The sequence below is a fragment of the Triticum aestivum genome, chromosome 6D (assembly GCF_018294505.1).
Source record: "Triticum aestivum cultivar Chinese Spring chromosome 6D, IWGSC CS RefSeq v2.1, whole genome shotgun sequence".
Lineage (NCBI taxonomy): Eukaryota > Viridiplantae > Streptophyta > Magnoliopsida > Poales > Poaceae > Triticum > Triticum aestivum.
In genome coordinates this window covers 26,302,243-26,317,652 of record NC_057811.1, presented here as the reverse complement: position 1 = coordinate 26,317,652, position 15,410 = coordinate 26,302,243, and the positions used below count along the sequence as shown (strand labels likewise).

The window sequence follows — 15,410 nt, the reverse complement described above, 5'->3', positions numbered from 1 at the left end:
TAAGTGGGGAATAGAGAGCAAACCTGTTCGACGCCCAAAAAAAAACCAGAATGAAAACCAGGACAAATTTACAAACCGCCTACATGGCATGCCAAGTCAGTACAAAATTGGAAAATAATATTGGCTGAGGGCAAAATGTGGGACAAAGTGCATCAATGGGGGTATAAATTGAGATTTTGTTTTTCAAAAAATGGGTAAAATCTATCATAAACGTGAAACATGGGGTAAAAGTGGAAACTACTTCAGTTTTTATTTCTTTTGCAGACTCGTCCCAAATCGTTACAAGCATGTATTGTATGCACCGAATCATACTTTATGGTCGATGAAGAAATTTTAGAGTGTAAGAGGCATCTCATATGAATATACGTACCACTTTAAATGTTGATCACTTAAAGAAGCAAATATACATCCTCACGAGAAAGGAAGAAGCAAGTGCGTAGAAAAGCTCTCGTGTGAGCAATTAGAGCTATTCTGGTCAAATAAGTTCTAAATAGAAAAATACCATCTTGGTTTCGTGGTGTAGTTGGTTATCACGTCAGTCTAACACACTGAAGGTCTCCGGTTCGAACCAGGGCGAAGCCAATTTGGTCATTTTATTTCTTTTTTTTAACCTCTATATGAATTTGCATCAGATGAAAGAAGAGCACTATCCCTCAAAAAAAAAAAAAAGAAGAGCACCGGAGTTCAGAATCATTCAGAGTAGAGAGACGCTGTAGTAGAGATCTCCATCTCCACCTGTGCACGCGCGCTCCTCACTTTCCTCGTCCAAGATTCCATCCGACCTGCGCCACCGCCACGCTGCGGCTGATGCCAGCATTATAATTCTATAAGCTCATACATGAACCTTGTTACATGTACATTAGTACAACTCTATGATATCTACTTTCAGGATTACAAGTAGACATTTTTCCTTCTTAAAAAAAAGAGAGAGCGCCCTCTGATTTCATTTACCATGTGTAACTCTGAAATTTCCCCGTCTTCCCCTTTTCCAGCTTACAAATAGCCCTAACTCTCTTCGGCTCTCAAACCTGACATCTCTTGAAACACTCCTCTCGGGCAACAAGTTCCGTAAGTGTAGCAGGCCCTACTGGTTTTGGAATATACCTAGCCTCAAGTATCTAGATATCTCATACAATGGTTTTTATGGCCCATTTCCGGACGAGATAGATAATATGACCTCCTTGGTAGAACTTGATTTATCAGGGAATAGTCTTGTGAGCATACCTTCCAAGTTCCAACATGAAGAACCTATGTAATTTGTAGAGGTTACTTTTTTTTCCGGTTCTTTTTTTTTTTTTGATCAAAAGGGGTTTCCCCCCACCCCACTTTCATAGAAAACGAGGCAAAGCAAGTCACAGTGACTGTTACAAGCAATCGGGTCTACCGGAAGTGGCAGACCAGAGAATAGAAACGCAACCCTACATCACAAAGCGCTAGACCGAAAAACTGGAACATGAAACTGCTAAGAGAGAGTCTAACACCAAGCAGGGCAAACACCGAAAACCATCAGTCAAGCAATACAGAATGTTTCTCAGGGAGTAGGACGACCATCAGCTTCCTCGTGTGGGATCATCCCGAATGAGCTTTCAGCACGATTCCGCCCCGGGTCCTCTTTGCGCACGCTCTCAGTTCCCAACCCAGGCGATCCTGAGCAGCTCGCCTCTTTGACGGTCCAAGAGTTGGAGGCAGCATCGTAGCAGCACTGATTGATCGCCCCCGTAGAGGATCTTCCATTGGTGTAGAGAAGAACTGATCCTCTCCAAGATCGCACGAGTGCTTGTCCACGGTATGCCCTGAAACCAGATATCATTACGCATAGTCCAAATGCCCCAAATGGCAGCAACACAAGCAATGTTAATAACAGTTTTCTTGTTGTTCATATTCCAGAAAGAAGATAACTCAGTCATATTTTTAGGAATACTGAAACCAAAAGTATCAGCAACATCAATCCAGATCTGTTTGGCCACCACACATTCAAAGAACAGGTGATGAACTGACTCATTCTCATTACAAAATAAGCAGTTTAAGTTCTCTACCACCCTCCTCTTGTTCAGGTTGTCTCTAGTGAGAATTTTATTATTAAAAGCCAACCACACAAAGACCAAGTATCTGTTAGGTATAACAATTTTCCAGAAATTTTTCCAAAGTGGGGTATAGACCCCACCCCAGTTAATCATGTTGTAAAAGGATTTGACCGAGTAGATCCCTGATGGTTCCAACAGCCAAACAGGTTGATCCTCCTCATCGGTCAAGTTTTTGGTAGAGATGACCTGAATCAGATCGGGCCATTTTTTCTTAAATTCAGCATCTACACATCTACTAAAAGTGAGCTTTAGGGTGGTACCATCCCACACCTCCGACACTACACATTGTTGTTGTTGACAAATCTCATATACCTCCCAAAACTAAGTTTTCAGGGAAGAATCCCCCACCCAGGTGTCATCCCAGAAGCTGATCTTATCACAGTTACCCAAATTCCATCTAAAAAAGGTCTTATGCCTTCAAAAGCCTAGGTAACCCCTTTCCAAAAAGGTGAGCCCACACCCTGTTTAGCCCACAGCAAATTAGGTTTATTCATTCTATATTTATGATCTATCAATCTCACCCAGTCTTTATCTTGATTCATGAAATATCTTTTAGCCCAAGAGGCTAACAAAGCCATGTTAAATTCTCTTAAATTGCGTACCCCCAAGCCGCCAAAGTCTTTTTTCTGAGAAATCATCCCCCAGTTAGCAAGATGGTATTTGTGTTCATCTCCTGAGTCCCCCCAGAAGAAATGTGCCATCTGAGAGGTAATGGCTTTAATAGCCCACTTAGGGAATTTAATCACAGACATTAGGTACACCGGATCGAATACTAGCAATGCAAGCTTTGAGCAAGACTAACTTTGCCTCATAGCTAAGTAATCTCCTTTTCCACCCACAAATCCTCTTAATGATTTTGTCAATAATATATTGGATATCTTGCCTCCTCAATTTGAGGTAGTGAAGTGGCACTCCCAGATACTTAAGAGGGAAATCCCCCAATTTGCAGCAAAAAATTTGAGATAGCAACTTAGCATCATCTTCATTCATATTTACTGGCACCACTTCGCATTTGTCATAATTGATTTTCAAACCAGAAAGGTTTTCAAAACATGCGAGTAACCATTTTAAGTTTCTTACATATTCAGGCTTAGGGTCTAGAAATAATATTGTGTCATCGGCATATTGCAAGCATATAAGCCCATGTGGGATGATATGAGGAACAATCCCAGAAATAATGTTGTTGTTGATGGCTTTCACCAACATACGAGAAAAGACATCAGCCACAAGATTGAAAAGCATGGGGGAGCTAGGATCTCCTTGTTTCAATACTCCCCCCCCCCCCCCCGCCCCCCCACAAAATAAGGACCTAAAACATCATTAATCTTAACACAGAAGGAACTTTGTTGCAAAATGGACAGGTTCCACCTAATCCACTTAGGCCCAAATCCCCTAGATGTTAACATCTCCACCAGAAAATCCCAGTTCACACGGTCGTAAGCTTTCTTATAGTCTAACTTGAGAACAATCCCAGCCTCTCCAGATTTGTGAACTTCATGGATAGCCTCGTGGGCAGTCACTACACTTTCTAGTATGAATCTGCCTCTCACAAAAGCGGATTGACATGGGGACAGTAGCCTATGACCCACAGGGGAAACCCTATTTGTCATAGCTTTACTAAAAAATTCACAGAACAATTACTCAAACAAATGGGCCTAAATTTCTTCAGATTTTTGGCATCCGGCTCCTTGGGAATAAGAGTGACTATAGAATAGTTTAGTCTCTGGATATCCAAAGAACCACTATCAAAAGCCCTCACAAGCGCCATGAAATCCTCTATAATTACCCCTCCCCCCCCCCCCCCAAAGTGCTGGTAAAACAAAAAGGAGAGACCATCAGGTCCAGGGGCTCCATTAGCATAAGAGCCCATGATGGCTTCTTTAATTTCCTCCTCTGAAAAAGGCCTTTCTAGCATGGTATTTTCAGCCTCTGTCACACGTTCCTCTTCAGACCAAAATTGGTCATCTAAATGAATGTTAGGTTTAGGTTCAAACCCAAATAGGTTTTTATAGAAATTAGTTGCAACCCCCAGCATGTCTTTGGTGGAGTAAACAGGTCCATCTGGGCCCTCCAAGATAGACAGCTGATTTTTTCTTCTACGCTGGTTAGCAACAGCATGGAAATATGTTGTATTCCTACCCCCCCCCCCCTCTTTAATCTTCCTGTCTCTAGATCTCTGCCACATGGCAGTTTCTTCTTTTTTCCAAATCTCATGGAGCTCTTCCCTTATCTGCTTCGTCCTGAGGATATCCTCAGCATTAGTTCTATTCTATTCAGAGAAGATATCTAAGATATCAAATTTCTGAAGTAATTCTTTTTTTTTTCTTCATGGCCGCTTCAATGTTGATGCTCCATCCTTTTACAAGTTTTCTAAATTTAGTTTTAATTAGCCAGGTTTCAATAGCAGTGGTAAAAGGGGAAGGTGTGGCCCAAATTTTTTCAACCAAGGCCTTAAAGTCAGGCTGTTCGAGCCACCATTTCTCAAATTTAAAAGGTCTGGTTGGGCTATATAAACCCACCCCAGAATCAAGCAAAATGGGAGCATGATCACTCCCCACCCTAGGCAGGGCACACAAGGTTGTGAGAGGGAAGTGACTGTCCCAGCTAGTAGCAGAGAAAACTCTGTCAATAGTGGCAAAAATGGGGCTATCTTGGTTATTGCTCCAGGTAAAAACCCTATTTGATAGCTTGTATTCCATTAAGCCCCATTTGTTAATCCAATCCTTAAACAGAAAAGCCCAAGAGTTATTAATGTTGCCAGAAGTTTTTTCCTTAGCCTCCCTAATCAGGTTAAAATCTCCCCCAAACAAGACAGGATAGCACAAGCCTTCCATACTCTCATGTAGTTCAGCAATGAAGTCAACTTTATCTACAGCATAAGTTGTACCGTACACTACAATCAGGTGCCAGCAAAAACCATCAATCTTGTTTTTCAAGGAAATAATAATGCAACATTTCTTAAGACTTACATCAAGGACCTCAAAACAATTAGACTTAGTACCCACAAGGATACCACCAGCAGAGCCCACTGCAGGGAGTGTATGCCACTCATAGGCAGTAGACCCAGCTAATGTGTTAAGAAAGGAATCAGATAATGTTTCTCTTTTAATTTCTTAAAAACCTAAAAAATCAGGTTTATACTTATTCACCAGATCAGACAGGCACTGAAGTTTTCCTTTTTGTCCTAAACCTCTAATATTCCAGAAAATTCCAATCATGGGATTTTAAAGGGGTGCGTCAGACTAAAAAAGTCCACCTCTCACTACATTCCCAGAGCCACCTACAGCACCAGCAGTGCCCCCTAGTGTGTTGGTGTCAAGAATGCCATTATCTGGAGTACAAACTCCATTATCCTCATAAACTTCAGTATCTAAATTGTCAGGTAAAGATATGTCAGGATTTTGGGAAGCAAATAATAGGCATTTTTCGGTTTCATCTCTAATGATATCATTAGTGGTCTATTTTTTCTCCTTGTCATCATTACCAATTTTAATGTTAACTGCAGAAGCATAAGCCTCTAAATTAGCTGAAGACTCAGTAGTAAAGGACTTACTTTTGAAAGTGGTGGGGACTTCCAGGTTCTTCTTCATTTTGTAAGCAGCCGCTTTTTCCATCATATTTTGCCTGTTATGGGCCCTGGTGCTTGGTCTTGGAGCAATAACTGGCCCCCACTTGTTCTTGGCAGCAGGTTGCTCATTGAGGAGAGTCCTGTTTTCCACTAAACCCATCATCTTTAGACCACTGACTACATAGGCATCAAAAGTACCCAACTCCTCTCCTGATTCAGCAGCTTCACTTGCAGTATCAGATTCAGAATCCTCCAGTTCTTTTAACATATCAGAGCAGTATGTTTTTTGAATGGATATTGGGGAAGTGGTACTAGTAGGGCCCCTAGATGTAGCAGCGGGAGTGGTGACGCCACAATGCTCATTGCTAGGTGTACTCAAGATCTTGATAGCTTCAAAGAAGGGCATTGAAGAGCATACATCCTGTGTTTTTTATTTCCCTTCAGTCTCTTTGTCCACTCTCACAAGAGAGTAACATGCCTCAATCAGAGCAGCAGGACGGAATGTACTGCCATCATCTTTGTTTGTTTGTTTTCCAGCTGGGGATTTCTTCAAGTTGGTGGCCCTGTTGGCCAGGTCCAAAACATCTATAGGTTCTTCTCCATCATCCAGGATATCCTTGTCAATCTCCTCATCTTCAAATTACTTATTATCATCATCCACGGATATGTAAGTAGGGCCATTGTCATCATTAGGATCACCAGCACCTATCTGCTCAAAGCCTTCCACTGTAAATGACAGGATATACAGCTTTTTCCTCATTTCCATAATTCTCTCAAAGGGGATTTTCGCTGGGTTCCTGCAAGCAATCTTGATCCTCACTTTTTCATAAAAACTCTTCATTAGACCATTCCAGTCAATATCCACGAGGATTCCAAAGCAGGAAGCAATCTGTGACAGCACTTTCCATGTACACCACTTGGACGAGAGCCCCTCAATGACAACCCAGGCTTCAGTTAACTCGTTGAAAGGATCAATCGCACTTGTCCACTTCTCAACTATCACAGACACTCCATCGATAGGTAAATCAAAAGCTAGAAACTCAATCAACTCTTCTACATCTTTCCAGGGTGGGAATCTGACCAAGAACTTCTTGTCTGTCAGAGGCCTGACTTGCCATGTCCACTGTTTGTTTTTGCTGAAAATCCCTGATAGGTTATTAATCAGATCCGACTTGCTAATCTCTCCTTTCATGACCCAAACTTCTCCATAGTTTCTGAAGTTAAGCCAATTTGCTTCACGACCCACAGGAGCATCAATTTGGTAGAACCCTAATCCCAGGGCAGAGCTTCCAAAGAAAGTGGCAACTGGATGAGGTTGCGCCCAAGCCGCATAGTTGTTGACGTTGTGACCCTCCAATCCACAGATGAAGCAGATTTTCTTCTGGATGCAATTACCAACATAATGGCCAGGCCCTCCACAAGTAAAACATACCATATCCTTATAGCGCTCATCGAGTACCTGCACAGACGGGGCTGGTGGAGCTGGTGGCGGAGGCGCTGCCACGACTTGTTGTGCTTGGAGGGGGGCAGCACCTTTGGCAGGGGCGGCAGCGGGATTTGGCCGCACCCCACCTGCACCTTGGCGACGCAGCGAGTTCTTCTGCGGGGCCGGAGCGCGCTGCTTTTGCGCCCCAATCGGCGCGGTCTTGTCTGCCATGGACACCACCTGAGCAAAGGATTTGGATCTGCCCCCGATTCCCTCCCAAATGATCTTGAGTTTTATCGGAGGATGATCAAAGGGCCGGAGATTCTTGACTGGGAACAGGTCAAACGGAGAGAAACATCCGGATCGAACCAGATCCTTCCGGAGCCATCCCAAGGTAGAATTGATTTGGCTTGTGGGGCGAGGATGGGGTTGGCGGCTGTGGGGAGAGGGAATGGACCAGAGCTGTCCAAAAACCCTAGATATAACCTTGTCCGCGTCATCGTGGCCAGGAGGCGTATTCATTCACCAAAGGCGCCTTCACCCTCGTGCACTTGATTGGTGGAAGAGACGTGGCAGCAGGGCCCCCGCCAGTCAACACGGGCGACCCCACGCGCACCACGGGGGAAAAATCCCCCAACTCCGGCAGGGCGGGCCTCGCCGCCGGCGAGGACTCCTGAATCTCAGAGCATAAACTCTGCCCATCAATCTTGTTCGAATGACTGGTAAAACGCTGCACACACTTGGCTCCTGGGGACACAAATCCCCTTGCGCGGCCTCGAACGAGCACCCGGTGGAACCTTGCCGCGGTCACCAAACCAAGGTGGCTCAAGCACGCCGCGGCGAGGCAGGAGGTTAGCGCGGCTAGACGACAAACCTTCCGCCGTAGAAACCGCAGCCACCCTCACGCGCTCAGCGGCAGCACGCCCGGGATGCATTCGCAGCGCAGCGCCCGCCGTGGCTTGCCCGATTTTGCTTCTGCCCTCGCCCATACCACGAACTCAGCCGGCGGAGAGTGTGGAAATGGGGGCATCCTTGCCCTCTCCTCCAGCGTGGCCTCCTCGAAGAAGCGCCGCGCCAGCTTCCTCTGCTCCAAGTCCGCTTTCCTCTGGCAAATCTCCGCGACCCTCGCGGCCGTGGATCTCGCCTCCAGATCGGTCACCGCCGCCACCGCCCGATCCGCCGCCTTCCATTCTTGCACGCACCAGATTTACTGGAAGGTGGTGTCCCAGATCCTGATAGGGCGCTCTGTCCAACCCCGAGACCCGGTCGCCATGAGCACCGCTTGTGGAACTGGAGAGATTAGCCTCAGAATCTCTGGGAAGTTTTCGTAGATGGCAGGGGGCAGTTGTTGGGGTGGAGGAGGCGTGGGTGCCGCCGGCGTCCGCACCTCTCGCCGGTGGGGAGGCATACTGCGGCGCTGGCAAGGCGGGATCTGCGGGGCCGGTGGCTATGGTCAGTGGGAGGTGTGGCATTGCGAGAGCGAGAGGCATCCCACGGAATCGTATCTCTTCACCTCACATTATTATAGGATGATCTATTTTTTGTTTAGAACTCATAACTATCTTTTTTCCGGTTGTTCACAGAATAAACTACAAGAAATGCTTCTGACACACAGCAATCTGACGGGAAGCCTCCTAACTACACCAGTTGAAACTTGAAACATTAAGCAACCTGAGCGGGCTGCAGCTTGCTGATAACGCACTCACTGGTCATGTGCTGGTGTGGTTAGGAGATCTCACAAAGCTAACAAGTTTGGTCCTTAATTCCAACAACCTAGATGGGGTCATACATGAAGGCCATTTATCAGTCTAGAACTCTAGATATGTTAAGACGAATTGAGATTGTCGACTCCATAACCATCTTTGTCCAATGTGGCTTCGATGGCAAACATACGTACTAAGCAGTCTTGATGTATCGAACACAAGCTTTGATGATATCTTACCATATTGGTTTTGGATAGCAGCTTCCTTAGTACAGTATCTGAATATACAACAGGAGTCCCCCCATCAACAATGGAATTTACGATAGGAATAGAAATGGATTTCAGTTCTAACAACTTGCTGGTCCAATACCTAAGCTTCCCATCAATCTATCAGGCCTGATCTCAGTCGGAGCAATTTTGTTGGACCATTACCATTAGACTTTGGAGCGCCAGGGCTTGCAGACTTCTATATAATAACAAGATTTCTGGCACCATTCCATCTTCTTTGTGCAAGATGCAATCACTTGAGTTGTTAGATCTATCAAGAAAAACTCTCAGTGGGTCAGTTACCAATTGCCTAGTCAATTAGTCTAGCACAAGGTATGAGGATCACGGGTCTAAACTTAAGAAACAACAACCTCTCGGAATTTCCTTGGCTTCTCAAAAAGTGCACACAACTCATCTTTCTTGATCTTGACCATAATCAGTTCTCTCGGGCTTTACCAGCATGGATTGGGGAGAAGCTGCCGTCTCTGTCATTCTTACGACTGAGACTCAATATTTTTTATGGGCACATTCCAGTCAAGCTTATGAAGCTTGCCAATCTTCAATATTTGGACCTTACCTACAACGTACAATATATCAGGGAGCATAACATCTTTTTTTTTGGCGGGGGTAACAACATCTATTGTTAATTGCACGGGCTTGACACAAGCAAGAGGCAACTCTGATAATCATCGGTATGCATTCACTACTTACTACCAGATCGATGACAATGAATTATTTGACTATACTTAGAATTTGGCGGTACTCACGAAAGGTCAAGAGAGATTATTTACTGGAGAAATGATATACATTGTGAATCTTGATTTATCCTGAAGAAGTTGGTACTCTTGTCGCACTAAAGAGCCTTATCGTGGAATACTTTTAGCAGAAAAGTGTTGGAACCAAGGACTGACAAACAATCACAAAAACACGAGGAAACGGATTTTGCCGGGCGACGAACACCCGCCACGACGGACGCCCGCCCCAGGGACAAACGCCGGGGCCTTTTTCCCCCTCTGTATTCACTTGGCCCAGCTTACAAGAGTACACAGGCGGGGATTTATACACGGTGCGCGCACACACACCCCAACGGCCACACACGCAAGTCACGCATGCACTTACAGCAGGAGCCGCACGACCACCACGCACGGCCACCATCCAAGTCCACCTCCAGCGCATCCGTAGCATGCTCTCAATAGCCATAAGAGCCGGACGTTCAGCTAACTACATGCAGCTCCGGCCCGCGCTGCCTCCAACAGACCGCAACAGCCCCTGTGCGTGCAGGTCCTCCACGACACGGACGCGAGAACGAACTCCCGCCGGCACACAGTTCAGTGCCCAGCACGGACCAGACCTGGCGCGCCAACGCCGGTCACCACCGCACCGGCACGGACATGGCTTATTGCCAACAAAAAGATCCTGAGAATATTGGCGCCTTAATGCAAGTGAACTCACTCATGTAACTTACTACTCTGGAGATTGTTATAAATATGTCATCGATGCTCCAATGTATTGAGCTGGAACCAGTCACAGATGTGTGTTATTCAAGTTGCACGTCATCGATTGAGGTTGTTATACGTATGATGTGTTTTGTATGTTTAACTTTATTGCAAAGGTGTGGGATTCGATCACAGGATACTAGCGGCGGGTGCCGGCGCCCTCAGTGTTCAGGGGCCACCTCACGAACGCGGCCGTGGTGTGTGCTGCAAACAGGTGCGATCACCGCGATCATCACAGAGGCCCCTTACTTTTTGCTCTGCCTGAGATCTCCATGGAAAGAGGTGGTCTTAGTTACTCCTCCATTCAACTGTTTGATTCATAGATGACATTGACAGCTTTGCGTGACTACTACTTCGAAGCTTCCGCCATCGTGGAGAATTTGGTATAGCCTTACCATTGCCAGATTGCCGAACTGTATCCTCCTTGCGGTAATGAATGTGTCAGTTTTTCTGCCTTGTACTAGTAGCATATTTGCACCCAACTGCTGCTGTGCATGCTTCCGTTTATTGGGTTCTGGGAATACATTTTGATTTTGGTCAGTTAAGCTGAAGAGTTAAATCTGGAGAGCTAATGTTGTGGTATAGGGCAGTTCTGCAACAAGGAATGGACACTTGGAGGGCAAAAGGGGTTTACATGATGGTGCAAAACATACTCTGTCTTGAAACCTCGGTTTTAATAGATACTCTGTCTTCTCTTACATACTCAAATCCAGGTTCATAAAATGCCTTTCTGAGAACATCGACACTGTTCTGGTTGGTAATAACTAGAAAAGGGTTTACATTGTACGGAGGGCAAAAAGCACGACACATTGCAGAGAGAGAGAGAGAGAGAAAACATCAAGCTACAGAACATGCACAATGTTGCAATGCAGATCAATGTTGACCATTACACCTGAATTTATACAAACCATCCATTTTTTGAAGAGACGATTTACCCATATGTTGCATTTTCTGATCCAGCATATAAGCAAATTACGTAATGAGATAAAAACAGGAGACATGTATACCATATGCATAAGAGCGTCATTTCATATCTAAGGAACATGTGTACCATATCTAGAGTATTACTTCTGCTGGTTCAAAGCAATAAGTTTGGCAATGAGATGCTTCAAAACCGAGGGATAGGTCGTGAAGACATGATCCCAGCCACTAGACGCCATTACAGTTTGCAAACGTGAGGGAGTCTGAACTTGGAGAAACTTGAAGCACGCCCCCTTCAATCGCCGGCATTTGTGCTGCTCGGCTAGAGCAAGAGTGGACATCACTGAGCGCACAACTATGTGTTCACAAAACTGCTTTTCACAGATGAACTTGAGCCCTTTGACATTATATCTGTCCGCCGCAACCAACAATTCCTGAAGCCATCGCAGCCGTATTTCATCCTCTTCTTGTCCTTGTTCCACAACATGTGCCTTGTGCTCCTCCTCCATCTCAGGGAATGAATCTGTGTAGATGAAGCTAAGCAAAGCCCTGAACACTTTCGCTTCCATGTCCTTGATCTGTATGGCGCCGGACGTAGTAGTGCCCTCCTTCATGGGACCAAAGAGTTGTGCCATGAACACCGTGGATCGGGCTGCAAGCACACACCTATGTGCGGTGAACATCTCGCCGCTGACCTCGAATGTTACATCAGCACCCACCTTATTTCGAAGGAGATTTTCGAATTGGTGGTGTACGTCAGGCGGGAGCACAAGTTGCCACCAGCATTATCGTCAGTGTTGAGGACCATGATGTCACACCGGATGGTGAAACACTCATCCTTTAGAAGCACTGATTGTTCAAGGGTGTCTTTTTTTATAAACTTGTCGAGCTGCATAAAAGAAGAGCCTCCGAAGGTGCGCGTTTCGGTTCCGTGAATGTACATTGGCTTGTGCTTCTCAACCTGGTCGATGAAACTGATACACACCTTTGCTTTCACAGTCTTCTGATAATCCTCGTCGTAATCGAGAAGGGAGACATGCAGAGAAATGTAATCAGCACGTTTCGAGCTCTCCCCATTAGGGTAGTACTTGATGTACCATGTATGGCCTCCTACCATGAAAGCACGGGAGCAGATGCCCCTGCCGATGTGTCTTACTTCTTTGGTATGCGAGTAGTCTTGGACCACAAGTAGGTGGTACCCGTAGTCCGTGCCGGTGTCGATGGTCTTGACGGTGGAAGGGCTCAGGTCGCCGTCGGCCAAGACAGTTATGCCGGCGAACGAAGACATGACGAACCTGCGAGTCCAATGGAGATCGAGCTAGTGAATTAATTCATGTAAGAGACGAGGCGTCAAGGCAGAACAAATAGCATAGTTAGATTCTGTAAAGACACAATTCCTTGATGTACCATCACCACCATAAAATAAAACAACTGCAGTCTAAGTAACTTTTTCCCTATTCTGTTGGGAATCTATCATTCGCCACTCGTGAAAAATAATCGCATCGGAAGACTCTCATTAATCTGTAGCCTATTCTTCGTAGTGAGCTGTCTGATTCCACTTGAGGCCATGATTTGTAGCCTAAGGTGACTCACTGGTAGTCTGCAGATTTATTTAAAGTAGATTGCAGTAGTTAATTTGCACAGAACATATATATGTACTCCCTCTTTTTTTTTTTTTGAACAAAAGAGGGGGTTTCCTTCCGGTTTCATTAATGAAACCAAACCACAAAAACCAGTATCCAAACGCAACTCAAACTAGGATTCACGAAACTACTATATGTACTCCCTCTGTAAAGAAATACTTTAGTGATCTAAACACTCTTATATTTCTTTACGGAGGGAGTACATTTCAAGCATGAACTTGCGACATGCATGGTACTTGTGTTTAATATTAATCAACACAAACAGGTTGCTGAAAATCGGGGTCAGCTTATGTACAGTGTGTTAGATCAGAGGAAGGGAACACACGCGATCACGGTGACGGCGAGAGATGCACGCAGCAGAACGACACAAGGAAGGAGATAATTTTGTGCCGCGTAACTCCCTCGGCTTTTCCTTCTCTTTCCTTTATTCAACGAGAATCAAGATCCTAAAGTTACGCCACAACTCTAGATGAATCGTGCCATCCCACGACTCGGCGTTGTGGCCCAACAATACACACACGACCCGGCCAGACCTAGAACTAAAGCATGCAGCACGTTACATGTGCCGTGCCAACTACATGCAACTTAACGCAAAAATAGAAAAAAAAAACACACCTCAACGTGAACGAGCACGTTTCAGGCTATAAGTTGAAAACACATGCAGGTACAAACTACCCTACACAACTAGTGCATGGAGCTAAGGACTATTGCAGCATTTGAGTTCAGCAATGTAACAAGACTAGCACCAACAAGACCGCTTACGGTCTGAAGCAACACTGTACCTTTGCCAAGAATCTTCACCACAGAATCATCACCAAACTTCACACTTCCTTTTATGGATTCATCCAGCACAACAAAACTTCCTCGGCAGCCGGTCATGTGGTTACTTGCACCACTATCCAAATACCAAGTGCTCTTCTTACTATCCACATCACCAGAGGCTAGTTTTGGCTTCACTTTCTTTTCATGTAGGAAGATCCTCTCTCCATCTCCTACAGGATGCACCTCCACTTTGCATAACTCAGATATGGATGGTACTAGCTCTTGGGTGTTATCTCGTTTTTTAGAAGAATGAACACTCCCTTGCTTCGCAGCTGGACACATCAAGCTGGTACAAGTCACTGTTGTTGCAGCCGGCGCCGTTGCGGACGGCGCCATTGTCACCGGCGCCGTTGCCACCGCCGGCGTCGTACCATCTTGCACAACCATTGGCTGCACCTTCTTCATCTCGTCATTGTTTTTCATGGCCTGCTGCATATCCTTCTCGTAAGCATGCATAGACTCCAGGAAGAGCATGTACTCTTCATCACCACATGTGGCCATTTCATCCTTCGCCTCTGCCTTGCACAAATGGGACACAGCGTGCAACTTTGCTTCGGCTGCAGCCAGCTCCCCACGCAGCCTCTCGGCCTCGGCCTTGGCAGCTTCCAACTCCTCCATTGATGCACCAAAAGGAGTGATCTCAGCCTGCTTCTCTTTGGGCTCGACCTTGGCGTGCTCCACCAATGGCCCGTGCTCACATGCCATAGCCATCAGCAGCGCTGGTTCGTCGTCGCCGGCGTCGGCGAGCAGCGCCTTTTCTTTCTTCGGCTCCTCACACTCAGAGGCGAAGTGGCCCTTCACACCGCACTGGAAGCAGGTGATCCTCGACTTGTCAAACTTGCCACGCCGTTCCTTCTTCTTGCCGTCCTGGCCGCGGCCGCCAACACGCCCGTCCTGGTCGTCATTCTTGTTGCCGCTGCTGGAGCCCACCCCCTTCTTCTTCTCTTTAAGGATCAACTCCTCTAGCTGGGCATGTGAAACAAGCATCAGCTTCTCGCCTTCATCGCCGCCACTCTGGCGATGACCGCGCTGGTTCTGCTCGAACGCGGTGAGGCGCCCAATCGCCTCTTGCACCGTCATCGCGGAGACATCACCCCACTGCTCAATGGTGTTGACGATTTTCCGTGAAACGGTCTGGAACAGCGCTGAAGAGCCGCTCCACCACGGCCTCATCTTCAAGTGTGACGTCGAGAGAGCGGATCTCGCTCACCAACGGGATGAGCTTCTTGGCGAACTCTGGGATCGTCTCCCCGTCAGCCATGTCGAGGCGATCAAACTGCCTCTTCAGTTGTCGTGAATGCGCCTTCTTCACGCGATCCTCGTCGAGGCGCGCACAACGGATCATCTCCCACGCCTCACATGCAGTGTCGCACTCCGCAACCTGCAGCATCACGTGATCCGGAACGGATTGAGAGAGCGCGGCGAACGCCCCTTCGTCCGCAGCCTGATCATACTCACCGGAGCCTTCAATCGCGGACCAA

At 46.4% G+C, this 15,410-nt stretch overlaps 1 non-coding gene and 1 pseudogene across 1 annotated transcript; one reads left to right on the top strand and one right to left on the bottom strand.

The window, feature by feature from the left end:
* The first annotated feature begins 508 nt into the window (after positions 1 to 508).
* On the top strand, positions 509 to 582 carry TRNAV-AAC (transfer RNA valine (anticodon AAC)). Its single transcript has one exon. It is a non-coding gene; the product is annotated as a tRNA-Val (tRNA).
* An 11,025-nt stretch (positions 583 to 11,607) lies between these two features.
* LOC123142362 (uncharacterized) lies at positions 11,608 to 15,009 on the bottom strand (annotated as a pseudogene).
* Between the last annotated feature and the right edge of the window lie 401 nt (positions 15,010 to 15,410).